Source organism: Passer domesticus, chromosome 2 (genome assembly GCF_036417665.1).
Source record: "Passer domesticus isolate bPasDom1 chromosome 2, bPasDom1.hap1, whole genome shotgun sequence".
Taxonomy (NCBI): Eukaryota; Metazoa; Chordata; class Aves; order Passeriformes; family Passeridae; genus Passer; species Passer domesticus.
The window spans coordinates 75,878,283-75,895,548 of NC_087475.1; the positions used below are offsets into that span (position 1 = coordinate 75,878,283).

General features: G+C 37.0%; 1 long non-coding RNA gene across 1 annotated transcript; it reads right to left on the minus strand.

Annotated features, from left to right (window-relative positions):
- Positions 1-6,441: 6,441 nt before the first annotated feature.
- Positions 6,442-15,917, minus strand: LOC135295524 (uncharacterized). Its single transcript, XR_010357651.1, has 3 exons — positions 15,747-15,917; positions 7,205-7,287; positions 6,442-6,511 (listed from the first exon to the last, which is right to left on the minus strand). It is a non-coding gene; the product is annotated as an uncharacterized LOC135295524 (long non-coding RNA).
- Between the last annotated feature and the right edge of the window lie 1,349 nt (positions 15,918-17,266).

Below are 17,266 nucleotides of genomic sequence, written 5' to 3' on the forward strand. Positions count from 1 at the left end.
TTTGTTTTTTAACTTGCAAACTCACTCAAATCAGACAGTCCAGAAGCTGCCCAGTACTGACACAACAAATGAAACAAATCAACAGTCTGATTATCCGCCAAAAGCTTCTCCTTGAAGATATTTCTGGTATTGCTTAACCACCCTCTCCCCCCACTCCAAAACAGTACTTTTGTACATCCTGTTTTAATATAAAGAATAAGTTTTGGACAGCTTGGAATTTTGTGGGGGAAAAAAAAAAAGAAATACTAAGAGCATTTCTTCTTTTACTTCTCTGCTTCAAATTTTCATAGTGTTTCTCAGGAACTTTGAGAAGATTTGAGCCTGTCTTGAAAATGTGCATAAAGGGAAAAGAGATGAAAATAACCCCATGATTAGGTGTTACTCTCCATGTCTATCTAAAAGTAGAAAACTAATATCTGTAGTCAAACAAGCCATCAGATTTTTTCTGTTGAGGATTTTTTTCCTCTTTTGAAAAATAGGAATGCATAGTATTCAAGGAAAATAACAAAACAAATTGGTTCTGCATTTGCTGAAGGTATTCACTTAAAATCCGTGTCACTGCAAGGAAAGCAAATAGAAGCATCTGGATTATATTAATGTTAGCAACCCCTTCAGTGAGATATAGCTGCTGTTCTATAGATAATGGAGAGTACCCTGGACTAAGGATCAAAGAATGACTTCTGGCTAGTTGGAATATTCTTTTGGCTTGAAAGCACACTGCACCTAGGAAGCAAGACCCTTAAATATAAAATATAAACATAAAATCTTTTAGTTACTTTACATTTTGATATGTGTTAAGATTTTCCTTTAAGTGTGATTGATGAAAGATGTTTAGAAGAGGAATTTTGAAAAGTTTTAGGAAGGAAGTGTTTCTTTTATCTATACACTGATCCTATAGCTATCCTAAAAGCAACTTGCCTTAATTTTACAAGGTATTTTAAAGACTGTGAGTATGGAATTTTAAACAAGAGAAATATGTATCTCTGTATCTCTCTCTTTCATCTATCATCTATCTCTCTACAGATCTGTATGCAAAGACATTATGCTATTTAAATGTAAAAATACATATTGAGATATATCTCTTTATATATGATTTACAACTTTATATACATAAAAAGTTATATCCATATATATATAGATATTTATACATATAAAGTTTAAACTTTCTCCAAATCTGCAACAGCCTTATGTATATGACTATATTACAAGATGCACAATTTCTGAAAAAAATTCCTATACCCTGTAAAAATTGGCACCTTTCTTTCCACCCACCAAAATCCTTCCACTTCTCTTAAGGAAAATAATTAAAACAAGAAAGACAAAATTATGCCTGGCTTGATATAGATAAAACATATCATATAAAATATGTTAATATAACATTAATATAATGCAATGTATGTAACAAAACTTAATGTTGCTCATACTTCCTTTGCCAAATTTGCCTCCATAATCTTTTAGCCTGCACATTAGGATTTCTTTTTCCCTATTCCTTGCCTTTGTTTAGTATCACATTGTTTGCAGGTTTGTCAAAACCTGCCCTTTGGGGTTTTGATGAATAAGAGGCCAGTGGCTCAGTGAGGCTCATTTCATTAGCTGTAGCAACACTGGGGTGCAAGAGTTGTCCTCAGGTCAGCTTCAGGGCAAAATTATCCCAATGTACATTCTTTAAGTCCTGAAGTGCTCTCAGTTCTCATTCTCAACAAACTGAGGTGCGACCTTTCTAGGTACATGTGTGTTGGGCTGAGGAATGTAAGGTTAAAAATGGTAAAGATATAGGAGAAATGCTATTGAAATATTTCCTCAAATCCTCCACCCAGAAACATGATGCAGCACTGGCTTCCATGTTGTTGCACAGGGTTGACCATGATAGGAATTTTCAGAGTTGCTCTTCTCTGTGCAGCCTGGTTTGAGTATCTGGTTTACAAGACTTCAGTCATCAGATTTCCAGAGAACAATCATTTTGAGGAAAGAAAATGTATTTCTTTATATTTTCATGTATATATAGACAAATATATATTTGCAGTGTAGCCTAATAGTGTTCCACACAGAAAAATAAGTATTATAAAAAGTGATTTGCTATAATAAAAGCAATAAATAAAAGCTGCAGAGAACATTCTTTGCGAGGCTTAATTCTAGTGAAGCTTTTTTCTGTGGCAGCACTAATAATTTTAGGAGTCACTGTGACAACATTTTTCTCTTGTTGGCCATTCACAACTTCATTCTGTGGAAATCTCTCTGAGGTTTGACCAGTCCCAGTGGAGTCTATCTCCCATTCTCCATCCTGTGTTTGCCCCTTTGGCTATCGAAATACTGACTTTGCCTTCCAATATTCTGGTGATATCTATACCACATACTCCTATCTTATTCATAGGTGATATCTATACCATATACTCCTAACTTATTCGTAGGGACTTAAGTTACCCCTGGGCAATGTAGTTCAAATATGAGAAGCAGTTAAACCTCAACATAAATAATGCTATCTGGGCTACTTGGAAGTCATAAAAAGCTCAATTACCCCATAATATGTCAAGTGAAAGCATATTTTCCTTGTCAAGGATAGGATGTGCTGTGTGTGTTTTACTTAAAGAACTGCAAGCATCTGTGTGGCCAAAGTGTGAATAGTTGTAAATCTGTGGGATTTCCTCTTTTGGGGGGTCTGCCTTGGGATGCCTTGATATCTGGGCAGCACAAAGAAAAGAACGACAGGCACAAGCCACATCCCAGTTTTTATCTGTGGGAACCAACCCAACAACAAGACCCAAACATCTGCATTTTCACAAGGACCTGGTTGTAACACAGAACGTCAGTATGTTTACAGTTTCACAGAGGCCAGAGTGGAGAGTCATGTGCCTGATTAATCATGTTTAATTACCAGCTCTTGTTAGGCTCATATCCATTTGGACACCATGCTGTAATGCAGCAGAGAGATCGCCACCCACTGTGTGAGCAGAAGTGGCAGACAGGCGCATGCAGCTCCTGTGACTCCTTTTTGTCTGGAAAATGCAGTTGAAAACTGTACTGTCATGCACAAAACATAAAGCACTTAATGTACTTTAATCTTGGTTTATATAAGCTGCATTTCAACACAGCTATTCCAAGCACTGACATAGTGCTTTATGTGGAACACAGTCCTGTATTTCAGGAAGAAGTTTTGGACAAATATGGGTTTTTTGCAGCCTATAAGTACATTGGCAAGCATGTTTTGATTAAAAATCTTTAAAATTACATAAATAAAAATCACAAGTCAGGACATATACTGCTACCAAGATATAAGTTAATTTGGTAGTAAGAATTTGCCTACCTTAATAAGCTTACATGCTTGGAAGATTGAAAACTTGTATGGGTATTTTTCCTATGGCTCTCAATAAATATCTTCCCACTTTTAACACTGTCTCCCAATAGTGCTAGACCAAAAGTTTTGCCTGAAGATAGCTGTGATATTAATATACACAATGTGTAAACCAGCTTGCCTATCTTTCCTTCTACTTGCAAGGTTGTATTTTGTTTTTACAGCACAGATTATCAGAAAAGTATTTCCACTGATAATTAACACACCACAGCAGGGATAAGAATTATAGCCTCAGAAATTTCATAGAATCATAAAATAATAGACTAGTTTGGGTTGGAAGGGAACTTTAAGGGACATGTAGCCCAACAGCTGCTGCAATCAGTAAGGACATTTTTCACTAGATCTGGTTGCTTAGGGCCCCATCCAACATGACCTTGAATGCTTCCAGGGGTGAGGCATCTACAACCTTTGGGTAACCTGTTCCAGTTTTATCCCTTTGTAATTATTGCAATTAAATCTGCTTAGCAAACTTCTATAAAAATAAAATTATCTACTTGTAAATTATAACACTGCTAAAGGAACTAATTGTGAAATGTAAAAGAAAAAATATTGAGAACTGAACATCTGTTGTGTTTGTGCCTCTAAAATGTCTACTTGACATATTCATTTGTAGACTTATATTTTCAGGATTTGTTTAGGAAGAACTGGAAACATGTCACTACATCTCATGCCATAAAAATTATACAGATGAGCAAAATGAATGAATTATTAAATTATACCTGAACTTCCCAATAAATGTGGGACACTCAGAAGTTCCTGCTTCAGAACAGAGAGCTGAGAGTCACCTTTTTTCCTTTGTGTTACCATGCAGCCTTACTATCCATTTTAAAAAATTGTCCTCTCTCCAGCACTAAATGTAATTAAGAACCTTTTGAAAATAATGACTTAATGATCTGCCCTTTTCCCCCCCACATTTTAGCCAAGCAAACAGAGCAACTGACTCATTCACAAAAGGTTCAGATTATTATTTTACATGGACACATTATTGCAGCTGACAGTGCTTCACGTGGATGATACGTGTTAAGGTAACAGCATAAATTAAGCACTAATCCGTTAAAAAGGTTGGGGTTTTTTTCTCCCTCTGTTTGAAATTATGTAACTCACAAAAAAGACTTAAGAAAGAAGACCTTTTGCAAGACGTTTCTGTCTACACCAGACTAAATTCTGGTCCTGAATTATGAAGTCAAACACTATAAACCCTTTATAGAGGGTCACAATATCTTAATGCTTCCATTTCGTAGTGGAAACCCTTTTAAGACTTACAGCCTTCCATCCAGTCTTTGGTCATGTGTATCCTTCTGAGGCTTTTGTCCCCAGAAAGGATTTTTTTTTGCTATGTTCTTAGCTCTGCTTTGATCTCTTTACCACCTTATATTAAAAAAAAAAAAAAAGTTTGAAAAGAGTTGAACCATTTTGAGCCTAACTAGCTTTGACTTACCATAGGTCTCTTCTCCCAAGTAACATGTGATAGGAGAGGAAATGGCCTCAAGTTGTGCCAGAGAATGTTTAGTTTGGATATTAGGAAAGATTTCTTCACTGGAACAGGATCAGGCATTGGAGCAGGCTGTGCAAGGGAGTGGTGGACTCATCATCAGTGGAGTTATTTAAAGGGCATGTGGATACAGCATCTTAGGGACACGGTTTAGTGTCAGACTTGGCCGTGCTGGGTTAGTAGTTGGACTTGATCTTGAAGATACTTTCAAACCTAAATGATTCTATGGTTCTATGACTGAAGGAACTCTAGCTCAGGACTGCAGTTTTGTGACTTCCTGGGTAGAAGAATTGCATTGGGGTTCTCTACAGGTCTGCCTGTTGGACAGTTGTGTCTGCACTATCATTATGTATGGTCTGAGTTCAAACTCAGATTGGCTGATGCTCCTACTCTGATGGCTGTCAGGAAAGTTGTCTCAGTAGGGGAAAAGTCCAACTGCACCCTGTGCTGTCTGACATACATGTTGCAGCAGGTCCCCTTCAAACAGGCTTCAGCTCACTGCCTTCAATCTGCTCTTACAGTGGTGGTCTGGGACTAATACTGTTACTTGAACTGTGGGAGCAGGAACCAGATGGTTTTGGGATGCTTCAAGAGCAAGGGTGAATACAATGCTAGCTCATGGGAGAAGAGATCACTCTGGAGAGCAGCAAAATCTGTTTCTGAGTAAATGGATGTGGGGGCAGTGTCTATAAAACAGATTTTTCTTTGCCCACCAGAACATCACTTCATCTTTCTTTGTATAGTGCAATGGATTTAACTGCTCACAGTGAACAGACGGGACTGATTTATGTTTTCAGAAGAATTTCATGAAAGCTGCCAGTTCTTTCATTTTACCCATTTTTCAACACCTTCTGACTGTAAAATTGGCTGAGTTGTGCTGACTTCTAACTGATGATGCCAAAGCTGTTCCCAAAAACCAGTCAGGATTTCTTCAATCTTCTTTCAGAGAGGGATAAGCTTGGAAGGGAGCAGGACATCTTAGAAATGCATTATGGTCAGGTAGGGAAAAAAAGGAGGACAAAGGGATAAGTGTTCATAATATGATTCTTAGCTTTCTGCTGAGGAGATTCATCATCAAGACCAGGATTAGTACAGTGAGAAAATGCCCCACATTCCAGATTAATCTCAAAAGTTTCTTTTTTTCTGTATATTGATTTGGCCACAGCTCCTCAGCCTGCTTTCTGCTTCTTTCAAGCAATTTTTAGATTTGTAGCATCAATTTCCCAACAGCAGCTGCCAGAGAAGCACAGTAGGAAGAAGTTACTTGTTTGGGTCCTTACACCTGGTAAGAATAATTATTTTTGGCACAGACTCTTTTCATGCCTCCATAGACATCCCTGCTCTTTTTCTAGCTGATCCTCCGATGGTGCTTTCTCCTGGTCTATATTTCACACACGTCTTCAAAGCCTGACCAAAACCCAAAGATGACAACAAGAAAATGACTTTTACAAAACAGCTGAAACATGAAGGGAAAAGTTGCTCACCTCAGGAATGAAGCCCATGGAAGGACACTGGGGGATGATACCTATTGTAATAATGTCAAGGTCTACTAACAACGCTGCAGGAGGCACACTAAAGTGACTTTAATAGACACACCAGTGAAACAGAGATGTCATGACCCAAGGATCCAGGTGAATAGAAGAACTGGAACATTGTACTCTTTATGCCTCCTGTGAAGGAAAGAATATTTTTGGGGGTAACTTTTAAAACTGACACATATTACAACATTTATAAGAAATAAGACAGTTTCTGAGTTTTCTGATTCTTAAGGTTGGATGATCTAGACCCATGAGCTGGTGTCATGTGATGCCAGCTATGTGAGTTGCACAGTCAGTATGATTATCTATGATTTAAACAAACTGTGCATAGTTATTTTAGAAAATTTTAGATGACCCTTGAAATTTTCCATTACACCAAAAAATTGTCTAATTTATTAGCATAATATAGATTCATATCTGAAATGGAAAGCTAACAAATATTGGATAAAAAACTTCATTTCATTTACCTTGTAGCTTACGTGCCAGACAAAATTCATTAGCTTCATTCATGCCAGTGAGTTTTCAAAGAGAAATTATGGCATTTATTCAAGTGTGCATGTCACACTGCTTTAGAGAAAAGATTCAGTAACATTAAAAGTAATGAGCTGGTTTAGAAGTGAGTGACTAAGGTAACACGCATCCAGAAATGATTGCAATAATGTTGCTCTGTGTGTGCATCCAGAGAGAACACTATCACTAAGTCACAAAACTAGTGCTTGTCTTTCAAAGCATGTGGTGATGTGGTGAGTGGGAAAAATCATAATTTTGTCAAAATATCTCCACTGCTTGTTTTCTTGGCCCACTACTGATTTTTACAAAAGGTACCTGCTTGGCATTTCTGCAGTTGCTTACTCATTTCCTCTGAATGACACTGCTGCCTGTCCTCTCTCAGAGTAGCTAGGTAGCCACTAGGAAAAAAAAAAAGAGAGAAGAAAAATAAGAGAGGATCATTCCAATATATATAAGCATAAAGATATAACACCTGCAAAACAATATTCTTAATGTTTTTCCTTTTCTCAACTGCCAGCCCACTGTATGTAGAGTAGATGCAGTGAATCATAGAAAGTCTTATAAAACTGACTTTCTCTGTGACATTTTGCACTTATTTTTTGCCAGCTTCTTAAAAATTAGAGGGATAGAGCAGCCCACAAAAACGTGCATGTCTTCAAACACACACATTCCCACACATGCATGCCATCTTTGCTTGTAATATTTGCCAAGGCTGGAAATGTGGAAAAGCATTCTCTTTTCACTGCTCCTTCAAACTCCTGAAGGAGGTTTGGGCTGATTTCACAGAGTTCAAATGGCTATATTTCAAACATTAACCATTTAATTTCTTTACATTATAACTTCTCTTGGTAAGAAAAGGTGGATTACATTGCTAGATTTAAGACAAAATATTGCAATACATACAATCCTTTGCATCCATACATACTTCCTATGCCTAATTTATTTTATAGATATAAAACCAGTGGATGTACCTGCTGTTCTCCATGTCAATAAAATACAGCCTTAAATTCAACCAGTCAGACCTTACTGTAAACAAGATCCATGTCAACAGTTCATTTTTACTTGAACTCCTTTAGAATAAAATGCCTTATTTAAGTTTATAACACCCATTTTTTGGAAAAGAAAGAAAGAAAGAACAAAAGAAAGAAAGAAAGAAAGAAAGAAAGAGCAGTATATTCACATGATTAAAAGGATCTCATTATTTGAAACAAAAATTTCACCACATGAATCCATGTAATGGAAGTTCAGTGTGCTTTAAGCTATATATGCTTGAAAAGTGCTTTTAATATGCAAAGGAAGACTAACCTAAAAAAAATCCAAAAGAAATATAGGGCAGAAAATTATAATGGGACCTCTCAGATTACTAATAATGTGGAAGGAAACAAATTTTACATGATTAGTCAGAAAAAAAAAATCTCTGTTTATCTTTGAAGCTAGTACTTGTGATCAGTAACTTTCTTCACTTTCTTCAACTCCTCATAATGAAATCTCAGGAGTTGTGATGGAACCCCTTCATCATACACTGTCTTAAAAATTGCTAATTATGAAAAATAAGTGGATAATCCCAGTGAAATAATCTCTAGTTTGCTTTGAGATTCATATAAAGAATATTCTTAATGACCACAATAAATATTCCAAACTCTCCCTGTCAGCAGGTGGGTACTTGGCTAGAGATGCACACATCTTTCACATGACTGGAAATCCCCATGTGAAAGTCCCAAACAGATGCATAAGATTTATGAGGACGCATTTTCCTCAGACTGAACTTTTAACATTACTTTTGATGCTTGTGTTACTGAACGATCCAGCCATATAAATTAAATTATTTAAAATGTATCTTTTTCATAGTATAGTTGCAGTCTCTTGAGACACCAATCATAAACACTCCTATCCAAATCCACCCCCAGCAATGCACTTTTCAGAAATGTCCAAGGACACCAACTCAACATTGCAATAACATCTTCTCTGCCTTTGCTTCCCTCCCTTCCCTCAAAGGGCTCAAAACAATCCAAAATCCTCTTGCAACCTTTAACTGTGAGATTTTTTTGTTGGGCTTTGTCCTTATATTTTCCCTATGTACAAGTCCAAACAAGACACGGTCCCACTTAATTCCATTACAGTGGCTAATTATGACAATAACAATTAATAAAAGCCCAGAACCCTTCTAACATGCCCTTGAAATGAGAGGCAACAACCCTCACTGAAGTTCCAAATAGGAACTATACTAATGCACTTAGAGATGGAAAATCACTCCTGGGTTTAAATCCCTCTTGTATTAAAGAAAATAACTGCTGTATTTGCTCCACTTTCTTGAGAGTATACAATAACAGACAATACTGTATCACACACAGGAAAGAGGGAGAGAGAAACACCTCCCTTTGATTACCACGGTAGATGTTCATTTCTCAAATAAGTTTAATTCTCAAGAAGTATAATGAGATACAGGTGCACAGATCTATAGCTGACCCCTCTAACATTAGGTTAACAGATACATGCCCAACCGGCTTGCATTCTGAAAAGATCACAAAGTGTTTTTGCTGTGCTTAACACATGAACTTGCTGCCATGCGAATTATGAGCACACCTTATTATCGGCTTGAAGTGGAAAGCTGAGCCTGTGCCTGCATGTGAGCAATGAGGTGGGGTGGAATGGGACCAGACAGTGTCATTGCTCGATGGATGAAGTGTGAAGGCATGCAGCTCAGTGTGTGCTCCTGTGTCCTGAGCCAAGGACATACACTTCAGGAGGATAAAGTCAAGCAAAATGAAGTGAATGACTGCCTCCAGAATGATGAGGAATTGAAAATCTCTGTCCCAGCAGATATGTTCAAGAAGGAATAAATACCTGCTATGGATTTTTGTGATAAGGGCTTTTTGTAAATGACTTCACTCCTGGTTTGCACAAAGCTAGAATGAAGTGATTTTAAAAGGCAAAGAATGTATCTGCTATAATACTCAAGTCACTCAATTAAAGCACTAAGTCACTTCAGAGAGCTGACAGCAGATGGTGTGGCGCAGGTACCTCTGTCTGAATACCATTGGTTTTGTCATCATGACCACTAGACATGAAATAAAGCAAACCTTAATCATGTTAAGCCAACAAATTGATTTTAAGTAATGGGGGGCACAGGGAAAGGCAATCTGGCCAGCCATCATTAATGTTAATTAGCTAAACTCAGCCTCCACAATCATGCTCAGACACAATAAAATATCACAAGAAATTCCAGTGGGGGACAGATCCAAAGACTACCTTCACCGATAAAATGTAAATATTTTAAAGAATAAAGTCATGCAGCTGCTAAGTTTTCTGAAGAATGATCAGCATGTACCCTTCCATTGACTGTGGGAGGCACAGTGGAGGCTGACAAGGCATGGTATATTTGAATGTCACTCCCATGTCTTCAATACTTCCTAGTGTTAAGCAACTTTTTAAACATAACACTTACTGAGAAGATTTAGGCTTCGTGGATGTTTTCTTTATCTCTGATACTGAAAAAGCATTTACTTCCTGTGCCATACTGTGTTGTTGATACTACTGACATAGGATCATTCTTTCTTAAAAACGAAGGAATATTTTTAAAAGAGACCTGAATAACCACCAAAGAAGTTTATTTTCCCTCTATGTAAAAGACAAGTGTTCCTCCCCTTGACATAGCCAAAATTGTCTACCTCTTGCGTTGGTTTGCTCAGCATCTTTATGTTGAGCAAAATTAAGATACCCGCATTGTTCTTTGTCTCTCTTTGTTGCTTATACACACAGACTGCATTAAGAGATATTAATTATTCAGGTACATACAACGTACATATTTTAAAAGCTTTTGTTGCAATTGTTGCTACATGGAACAGCAGCTCAATTTAAAGTTTATTTATGCACAGTTACTTGCTTTGCAAGTCAATAGAGCTCCAGTGGCATGTACGATAAAATCAGAAGTGTTAGCATTTTACTGGACCAAAGCATATACTTTAGTTTTAATGGTACTCTTTCTGTTTCAGCTATACTCTTATTTTAATATTAATTTTTAACTTACATGGCTTTAGTTATGGGAGGAGCCTAATTAGAGAAGGGAAACATACAAAGGAAAAAACCTTGACTACACACAGTTAAAATTTTCAAATTTTGCACTTATTGAAAACTCAGTACAGGAGATTATTATTGTATTGTTTTTCTGGAAGCACTGATCTTCAAGTCTAGGCACATCTCCTTCATGGCAAAAAATGTAAAGTAATTTTACCACAAAAGATACTGTAGGATGGTGTTGCAGTAACTAAGGAACAAATTTTAGTAACATGAAAACAAATGCTACAGGAAAAACAGGAGTGAAATAAGAAAATCTTTTTTTAGGCATGGTAATTTCGGTCAGAGTTTGCTGCAATTTAAAAAGAAAACTTATTGATGGTGATGATGATTACACTTTAATATGAACTGATAAGCATCTGTATGAGTTGGACTACTGGTACGATAAAGTCTTTGCTCAACTACAAATTGTGGACACATTATAAAATAAAATATCAGTATAATCTCATCCAAAATTCATCTTTAAGTCTATATACTACACTCCTGTAACGTTTAAGATAAGTGACAGAATAATTTATCCTTTTGTTAAGCATTCAATATATGAGTAGCCAAAGATTAATCCTGTGCTTTGGTTGGTTTTCATTCAAACCACTGGTTTCCAGTACATAGGTCTTTTAGTAGAATGATTGTGATATACTTGTGAGACAGTTGTGATATTCTCAAAAGCAGTCTCCACTTACCTATTTTACATAACATTACTATCATTGTATCTGAATGCTTCACTGTCTTCAGCATATAGTAGAACAATAGAAAAGAAAAAAAAGGTTTAAAAGAGGTCTTTAGAGGTTGCTTAAAGTATTCTGTTACAAAGACTCTTATGTCTGACATGTTTGTATTAAAAGTTTCTGATGGATCTTCCTTATCCTTCGTATGTAATTGATTAAACCATTTAACTGCACTCAGACTTAAAAGTGATTTCTTACTTCTTAACCAAAAAGTGCTTCATGGCAGTATAAATTTACTTTTTCATGTCTTGTCTCTTAATTACAGAAAAAAACATTTGTAACTCTTTGTGCCAACCATTCATAACCACTACATCCAGTTGAAGACAACCACTACATATAGTTGAAGCACCATGAAGTTCAATACAGGGAGGTGCCAAGTCCTGCCCTTAGGGAGGAATAACCCCAGGCTTCAGGACAGGCTTGGGGCAGCTGGACAGAAATCAGCTCTGCAGTGAAAGACCCAGGGATCATGGTGGTCATGGTTGAAGGTTGTTATTTTTAACAGACTGATTCAGTCCGTTCATGCTGTACATAGACCATGTTCTGTACTCCTGTGTTTAGACTTATTGCTCTTCTCTGGACCATAGTGGAGGGCAATATGTTGAATTAAATTATAGCTGAGGTCTGCCTCCAGACAGAATGAATGACTTTATGTATATCTGACATGATATAAACCTCAATAGCAGTTTTTTATTTTCTTTTTTCCTCAAGTTTAGTGTTACAGCTACTAACCCACAGACATTGTTTCCTCCTGGACATTTACTGTATAAGATGTGCAAAGGAGCTGAAGAATTGTGAGAACAGGGGAAGAGAAGTCAAGAGGATCTCCTCACTCTGTGTTCTGGTGGAAAATAATCTCCACTAAGGGCAAGGGCTATCATTGTTTCTACAAATTTGAGTGCTTTTCTTCTGCTCACACAATCACAACTTAACCACAGAGTTTCATTCCTTTTGCTCATTCTCTCTGACATTCCTTGGTTCCCTACTTCAAGAGTTACCTATGAAATGCTGAGAGTGGTACAGATTAGTCTCCTAGGTTAAAAGGCAAATAAAGCACTCTGTCACATTCAGAAGTTCTTCAACTGCTTGTAAAAATATTTACTTCCTATTGCACTATCACCAACATAATATGTAGGATACTAGCCCCAGATATTGGTAATTCAGGAAATTCCTGAGCTGGACATGTTTTCCATGTGTATAGGAAGCTTCAAAAGGTTAATATTTCATTAATTTGTCTGAACACTTCCTGAGCACAGGTATACTCTTAGCAAGAGCAATATCTGGTGACAAGGCATTCACCATGTCTACCATATGTACATCACTCATTCTTGTATTTTAATTATTTTTTTAATTGCATCTGATGTGCTTAGGTGCTGGAAGAGGAACTGAGCATCCAGTTGGTAATAATCCTCAGAGCACTACCTTTGTGGCTTTGCTGAAAGGGGACCAAGCTGCTGCTAAGTCAAGGTCAAGAGTGACCCTTCAAGAAAGAGGAAAGCAAACAATTGTGAAATAACATAGAGTTTTCTAGAAGCCATCCACTGTGGATAAAATCACTAAAATTCTACAGTCCTAAAGGAAAAAATAGGACAGATAGACATTGCTACAAGGCAATGTTCAATACATGGAATGAATGAAGTTCCATATGCAAATAGGGTTAGAAAGAAATTCAAGGGTTGATATCCAACATTCTGCATGCAAGCTGGAATCCTAAATAGAAAAATGGGAGTATCACTCTGAATGGAACAAAAGTATGTTGGAAACTTGGAGAAAGACAAATAGTAGGAGACACTGTTACCAGAATACAACATATGTAAGGATCCTAAGTCTATGTGGAAAGTATAAACTATTTAAAATGCCAACCCTCATGTTTTTGTCTGTTTCCCGAAACAAAGGATATTTAATTTCAGATTTTTTTTTTCCCCACATAGAGTGCAAAAAACTCTGTTGTAGTGGGATGGGACCATGTCTTGAATTTTTAGCACAGGATATTATAGCAGAAGTGCTAGAAGAATGTGACTCCAAAATGATTGCTCGTTCAGAATGACTTATTTCTGATTGTAAATATGTTGGCTTCTATTTCCTTTAAATGGGACACAGCTGCTTTATGCCAGTCAAATCTTTTTTAGTAACACAGAAAATGGGAGAAAACAAATAATTACTACTTGAAGGAGACTAACTTTACTTTTATACCTAGAGCTAGAGGGCATGACTACAATTTCAGGCCTTTACCAACTAAGTTCAACTTGGCTGAAGGATGTGTTTCAGACCTGAAACTCCCTCAGATACTCTGACTATGTAGCATATACACATGTAAGAATAGGGAGATTTTCTTAACTGATCCTGAAAGAAAGAGAACTTTGAAAAATAAGAGAAAATAGAAGTGTCAGTCATTTGAAAGAGACTCCAGAGAAGGACTTTAATCTCAGAGAAAAATAAATGGAGGGGATTAATTGATTGACAAATTGGTCAAAATAATGACACTACCAGAAGGACTGTGGAAATCTCATTAAATACATGTATCGACCCTAATAACAGAGATGCCTTGCTGAACTACTCTGAGTGAATAAGGAGTAATAAACCAAAGGATGTTGATCACCATTGATCAGAGATATTAACTTGTTCCATACTTTTGCTTTTAGAAATAGATGGTTACAAAAGACCTTAAAAACATTTCTGCAGTTGCTGTGGTTGTTATGCTGGTGTATCTAAACATAGAATTGAGAAGTGCATTTTCTTCTACACAGGGAAACAAGAATGCATAAAAGAATGAATTGAGGACCAAATGACCAATTGACTGAAAAAATAACATTCACAGGGTATGCTCCAAATCTCCTGTTCTAATAAAAATATTGTATCTATTGTATTCTAATAAAAAGTATTGTATTAGAAATGAATGTTATGAAACTAATGGTCTGTTGAATATTTTTGTGTGCAAATATGGGGTGAAGAGAGAGATCTTTGCTGAACAAGCTTTACATCCAGGGAAAGGAAGAAGAAATTTGTAACACTGACCTTGCTCTACTTGCATTCTTTATAGAGAAAGGAAAAGATATTACTAAAGTTGCTAACACAATCTTTAGAAAGGTAATATATAATAAAAGAAAGTAAAGAAAGTTATGTTAAACTGAGGAGAGATGAGTGAACTAAAAGTCAAAAAGTGGAAAAAGAGGAACAAAGGGTTGGATATTGAGGAGAGCACAATTACCAATTCCACCAAGAAATGCTTTTGCTTAAATTTGTGACTTTTATTTATCATTGTTAAATTATTTGTCTTTTAGCCATTCAGTCATTTGCTATTTTTAAAGTTAAATTTGAAGAATAAAGACAAGAGAGGGGGAAAAAATCACAGCAAGAGCTCTTTCTGTTGCTGTTCTCATTTTATCTTTTTTTACATGTATTTTGTGGGTCTGTTTTTGTATTACTGAAGCAGTTCTGAATTTTAATGATAAAGCACTTGGCTCGAACCCCACATGTGCAATAATAGGCTTAGTTTCTCAGTATTTGTCCAGAATCTCAGAGAATTTCAAACCTTAACATATTTGGAAGCAGTGCATATCTTACCCAGGGTTTAAAACAATAAAGAAGAAAATGTATGCCAGAACATGGAAGTTTTAACTTGATTTCAAAATGATTAAACCAGGAGAGACTGATTTTTCTTTTTCAAAAAAACGGAATGAAAATAAGTTGGAAAACAAAAAAAGTAAAAGAAGCATTATCAGAAGGGAATATGTCTGGCTAATACACCAGTTGGGTGTGCTGCCATTCAAAGGGCCATGACGAAGCTGGATAAATGGGCAGGGAGGAGCACCATGAAATTCAATACACGGAGATGCCAAGTCCTGCCCTTAGGGAGGAATAAGCCCAGGCCCCAGGACAGGCTAGGGGCAGCTGGCTAGAAATCAGCTCTGCAGTGAAGGACCCAAGGGTCATGGTGGACAAGTTGAATATGATCCAGCAATGTGTCCCTGCTGCAAAGAAGGGAAATGGCATCCTGCCCCCAGCATATCTTGGTGTCTGGGGTTGTTCCTGTTCATGTGCAGGAATTTGCACTTCACCTTGTTAGACATCATGAGGTTCTGTCTGCTCATTTCTCTGGCCTGACCAGGTCCCTCTGGGAGGCAGCACAACTCCCAGTAAACAAAGCAGGGTGCTGCATTCTGACATCATGCCAAACCCTGAATCTCAGGGAGCTGAAGGCACCGGAGGTGACAAAGCAGCACCCTGCTCAACACTCTCCCATGGCTAGCTCCGAAGCAGATTGTTCTCACACAATATGTCAGACATGCTCTCTGACATGCCAGATTATATGCAGAGGTTATATATTTGTCCATTCAGTGGGAAGAGGTAATACTTACAAAAGCTAGGACTGACTGAATTTGATCTGTAGGAAATTATGTTCCTTTTAGTCACTGGCAATGACTTTTAAACCAAAACAGAAAATAAGCTTCTATGACTAGAGGCAAAATGTGAACCAGTTCAGGTAAGTCTATTCTCCTCCATCTGTTGATTGAGCAGCTTTTTTGAAAATCTCCTTCAGCCCATAAAGCAAAGCATGTAGAATTGAGAAATTCACCTGGAGGCAATCCCCATCTGCCTACAACCAGACCATTACCTGCCATAACCTCCACCTAGTTACAAGGTGGACAGGTAGCCAAGGTGTGGGACTCAGCTACCACCTCTCCCCAGAAATTTAAAGTCAAATATCCTCAGCAGCATGATGATCTTGGTCCTCTGCACAATAAGACGAACCTTTCATAACTCTAAGTTAATAAAACAATGTTGTAGAGAAAACAGTGCAAGGATTACAAACAGTGCCAATGCTAATTAGGGTTAGCCAAGGTTTTCTCATTCATACAACTAAAGGGACATATGGGAAATGTCATGTTGTCAAAGCAGATTCTTTGCTTCTAAAAGTTGTGTGAAACATCAAAGCCAAGCAAAATAATAGCTGCATGCAACAAATGTGAAGTACAAGAGCTTCAGATAGCATATCTTTTTTTGCTGCTTGACAGGGGCTGCAGTAAGAATGCATGCAAAATTAAATCTACTGTGATGTCTATTGTCAAACTGTAGTCTGACTCTTCTTCTGAGGTGTTATTCTAATTTTTGTATGAAAGCATTTAAAATATGGTTTTTAAATAATTGTGTTTTTGTTTAAACAATGCAGAAAACCCTGGAATTGAAAATATTAACTGAAAAAAATTATGCCTCATAAAAGCTTGAAACATTGCTCTTCTTATGGATGCAGCTCAACTTTCTTCCTGTAGTCTGCAGGTTTGAATTAGAAGAGAGTCAACAATTGTGATTGTTAATTACTACTTGTACATAGACCTCTCTTAAATGTGATGACTCTATACAAATAATAGAAGAGGAATTTCTCCTTCTGTGTTAGGACTCACCTAAGAAAGAAACATTTTCAGTTGTTGCTACAGGCGGTCATGTGTATGTATACCATAAATATAACACTCGTGTAATTTCAGTGGCTCCTGGCCTCTCTCAGGAGCACTAAAGTAATTTTGAGGAGGCAAAGAAAAGCTTTTGGGAAGAAACCCACAGACTGAGAAGGACATCTGCT